We start from the raw sequence: 4,934 nt of genomic DNA on the forward strand, positions 1-4,934 counted from the left end.
ATGGGTTCTGCAGACAAAATAAGAAGTGACACTATTGTTCTCCCCCCATTTTCTCAACCTTTGTCCCAGCTGTCTTCTCCTATAGTAGATACCATGAAGATGACACTTTAGGGACCATGATTTGATAGCCCTGATGCTAAGGCTCTGGTCTAGTGAAAATTCAGAGGTCAGGTTGGATTTCTGCATCGTTAACATTCAAATAAAAGGGTCATGGTATACCAACTGCATCCACTCTGCCTTGAAACCAAGGCACACGCCCCTTGCACGCCTGCCAGGGCCTGTTCCTCACTGCTCCATCTCCTCCTGTCATATCAATTTCTCTTCAGATCGAATAAATCTTTCGCCTTTTACTAAAGACTTCCATGGAGAGGAACAAGTGAGGCTCACAGCAACTTTTTGAGGCCTTGCCCTGGCAAGGCTACTTACTGATGTCCAAACGAAAGAAGTATTGCGTTTTTTGCTTCTAATAGCAAAGCTACTTGCTGGTTTTTGCTAGTTTTTTAACATATGTGTGTATATTAAAGCAAGTAGGATTTTCTGGGAATCTGTGTACAAATAGGGTGCCCGGTTTCAGTCGAACTGGATCCCGCATGCATGCCGCAACTAAGAAGCCCACATGCGGCAACTAAGAAGCCCACATGCGGCAACTAAGACCCAGCGCAGCCTAAATAGATAAACAAATAAATAAGTGAATATTTTTTTAAAATGCTGAGTTTACTTCTCACTGGCTCATTTCCTACTCAGATCTGCTTATAGGAGGGAGGGTCTAAGCATTATTGATTCACCTACTTTTTCTTGCTTAGAGAGAGTTGTAACAGTACTAGGAATTAAAAGACCCTTGCAGCTAGGTCTTGATCAGTAAAACAGTACTCAAATTGTTTCCTCATAACAGAACATTCTAAGCCAAAACACTCAGTGTAGCTCTAACCACAGCAATATTCTTTAAAAATACCTTCCATACAAACTTACATAAAAGTAGAAATAGATCAATTACCTGTTGAGGCACTTTATGCAAAATGTGTCATCTCAGTTACTGCAAGAAAAAGGAAACAATCAAAGATCAGTAAATATCTAAACAATGAAAAGATCCGCTCTTAGGTAACTATCTCCAAAGAAGGCATTTTTTGGTTGCCAAAAGCCAATTACATCTCAAAAGTCCACCCAACCCGTGCAACGCAGAGACATTCACAGCAGCCGCAGGAAGTGTTTTGTATTATTGGAGGAAAGAAGAACTTTATGGAGGTTTGTACTAATGTTAACATAACTAAGCTAGAACTACGTTTCCCAGAATCCCTTCCCTGTATGTTTCTGGTGTAGACATGGCCAAAAGAGAAGTTTTTGTGAGATTTGAAAGGCTGAAGTGAAGCTGCAAATGTGAAGCTCAATGTGGGTTCCAGGTATCCCTGGAGGTTGTGAACTCCATCACCAATCTGCTGGCTCGGCTTGCTGGGAAGGGGCAGCAACTGCGCCTAGAGCTCCACCAGCTCCTACTGGCTCTCCTTCTGCTTCTCAGAGTCTGTCTCTCACTACTTCTATAAAGGACCTGCATTGTCAAGGTTGGAGAAAATGAGAGACAGAAGTTTGTCCTCATGGGTCCAGCATGTCCTCTCACATTCTATTTTTTCATCCTTTGCTTTGGGTCCAGCTTTTCTTTCTAACAGCTGACCACAACTTCAGACCACCACCAGACAGAGGGGCAGCAGCCTTACAGAAATTTAGTCACCAGCTGCCACAACTGCATAATGTCTATTCCCTGTAATAAATCCCCTAGTCCTATAAGAACTCACAGTGGTTCCACTTCCCTTATTGATCACTGACTGGTACAGAATCATGCCCAGGGAACAGGGAGGGACTGGACCCTCATCAAGGAACTGGTGAGGAGTCTCTGGCTGAATTTCATTACCCATGCTCCAGTGAAGTACCCCCCCGCCCTTTGAATCTTGAATCCTGTGACTCACTTTTGACTAAATGCATATGGCAGAAATGATGTTTCATGACTTCTGAGGCTAGATCATAGGAAACTTGCAGTTTCTGCCTGGTTTTCTTAGAAAACTCATACTGGGAGAAGACAGACACCGTGAAAGAAGTTTGACTACCCTGAGACTATAATGCTGTGAGAAATCCCAGTGACTTTACTGGTGTTCAAAAAAGGTAGATAAGGCAAATCACACCCATAATAGAATGGAGTTCCTGGGTGGACCTAGTCTTGTTGGGAAATACAAGCTATAACAGTGCATTCATCCGCACGTGTAATGACCTTGTCTCCCTAGTTCCTCATCTCTCTGTACTGTTGCTGGTATTCTTATGTTCAGTCTCTCTTCACTCCAATCCAATTACACATCACTACTAGATTTAGTCATCTACAAGTATCATTTATTTTATCATCTTACTATTAAATAACTCTTCAAAGGGCCCCATTATACATGGGGATAAAGTCTAAAATCTTTCATCCATCTTCCATCTCTATTTCCATCTCCATTTTCTACTACCTCCCAGAATGAATTTCCCCACTCCAGCCAAAGTAATTTTTTAATACCCCTAGTTATGTCATGGCATTACTGCCACCGTGCGTTTCGTTACCTACCCTCCCAAAGGAAGACTTACAATCTTCCTATTTACCTGCATGAGTTGTACCCATCCTTCAACATGCAACTTAAATACTACTTCTTCCATGAAGTTTTCCAGTTTCTCTCTTTTCTCTTTCTGTTACATTTATTATAGAAATCTTACTTATGTTTTTCTGTATATTTTGATTCCCCAGTTATATAATAATTATATTGAGGAAAGATACTGTGTGTTATTCATCTTCATATTTCTCCAAAGAAAAGCATTCGCTGGGTTGGTAAATTTGTTTATTTTCCTTCTTTTACCTTCTTCAAATAATGTACGTTAAGAGAAAATAAATTGTCTCAAACCATACTGAAGCAATCATACTGACAGCTTTCAATGAAATTGTTAGTAAAAGTATCACTAGCTCTGGTATTCACACTCAAAAGATAACTACGGAGTAATTTTACGTAATCTTTATAAGCATGAAAATCTCTTTTTAATTAAAAGTATTATGAACTCCTCTCATGTTAGTGATTGTACTTTTGACACAATGCATAAGAGAAAGATACTCTGCATTCCATGTCACTTTAAAATGAGTTTCTATTTTATTAATCCCAGTAGCATGCAAATAAAATTAAAAATCATATTACAAATCTCTTCGGCATATTTAGTCTATAGTTAATAATTGACATAATATAGATTTTTAAGGCACCTTGCAAAAACCTAATGTCCTCTAATTCTCCACTCTCCTGTTCTGCTTTTGACATCTCTTTAAGGGATTATTTTTGAATAATCATCACTGTCTAAATGTCACTCTAGAAAAGTTCAGTTTGGTTTGGCAAGACCCCAGATGCTGAGAACTAGAGGAGTGATTATGTGAGTTATAGTATGTCCATAAAATTAAGGTTATGGGCACAAAAATATCATATTAAAATAACAGGAAATTATTTTTATAATATTCCAAAAAAATTGTACATAAAGTATGAACAGAGATACAAAAGAAATGCATGGGAGAAATAGATTAAAGTGTTACATTTTCTTTGTATTTCTCAGTGAGAGTGTGGGTACTTATTTTTTAATCCATATTTTTACAGTTCTATAATGAATACACATTATGATTTTACTGGGAAAAAGTAATACATTTAATTTCTTAAAGGTCAGAAATATTACTTAAACATTCTTTGCTTTGTGGCTCTACCAACAACAATAATCATAGTCCCAGAAACTACTCATTCATTCGGACCTAACTCACCATTAAAGAAATTGCACTCACTAAACGTACTGCTTTATCTATAAAGTAATACTTTAAAAAGCTATATTACATACAGTATGTCAAGCACCAGGGGTTTTTAGTTCTATATTCTGTGATTTTGTGAACAAGCCTGTGTTTTACCTAGCAGTAGGCTTGACAACTTTAAGGCTTTGATCATATTCCCTCTTTGCTTTCATGTTTCTAGCCTAAACCATCCGAATTTCTTGAATCGATATTCATATAGAAACCCCTTGATCATTTTACTTATTGTTCTCTGGGACTCATCCAGCTCTATTTTGTCTGAGGAGTGGTGACCTGGAGAATTTATAGTATTCCAGTTCTTAGACAATTGTAAGATGATGCTTTCTGATTTGTTTCCAATTTTCTTCATGAGGCAGGCCACTGGGTTGGTGCCTTGGGGAGCAGACTACAATCATTTCTAGGTTGCTTTCCTAGGTTATAACCAATACCTTGAAGCCATCAGTTCTATACTTCTTCCCTTTAAATAGGCCTCTTACCTGTACATACACATTAAACCTCATCTGTCAGTTTTTTTACATTCACGTAATTGAGAATTTATCTGTAAGTTTATTTCCATGAGCCTAACATCTCTTACATTGATATTAACTTCAGTAGAGATTTTATTATTCAGACAATTTACTAAAATGTTAATAGTAATAAACCAAAGTAAAAAAGAAATTGTTAGAGAATTTCCCCACTATCATTCTCCACTTAGAGAAGTGCTTATTTATTCCTGCCCTTTGTTTCCTGTCTCTAAGTACTTAACTCACAATAAAAAAAAAAAAAAAAAAAAAACCCTCCACAATGCTGTGGTAACTATTGGAAAAGTTTTTTTCCTCTGTCATTTTGTCTTCTATTTAATAGTTTATTTTTACAGCGTGTATTGAAGTAATCTCAGCATGTATTACAGATTCTAACAACTTATCAGGCACCCTACTGAAAGTCATTTTTTATGCTCTCCTACTGAAAGCACTTAAATCCAAGGGACTCCAACTGAGACACTTTCATTGGCAACTTACATTTGATTATTAGAAAGCCTTTTCACCCATAACACAGCATGTTCTGAATCTCAGTGATTCTGGAATGAATTAAAGTACACTGGAATGAAATT

The 4,934-nt window shown here is 37.4% G+C and overlaps 1 non-coding gene across 1 annotated transcript; it reads left to right on the forward strand.

Annotated features, from left to right (window-relative positions):
* Positions 1-309: 309 nt before the first annotated feature.
* Positions 310-420, forward strand: LOC132366811 (U5 spliceosomal RNA). The gene has a single exon (XR_009503534.1). It is a non-coding gene; the product is annotated as a U5 spliceosomal RNA (small nuclear RNA).
* Positions 421-4,934: the final 4,514 nt, after the last annotated feature.

The sequence above is a fragment of the Balaenoptera ricei genome, chromosome 5 (assembly GCF_028023285.1).
Source record: "Balaenoptera ricei isolate mBalRic1 chromosome 5, mBalRic1.hap2, whole genome shotgun sequence".
Lineage (NCBI taxonomy): Eukaryota > Metazoa > Chordata > Mammalia > Artiodactyla > Balaenopteridae > Balaenoptera > Balaenoptera ricei.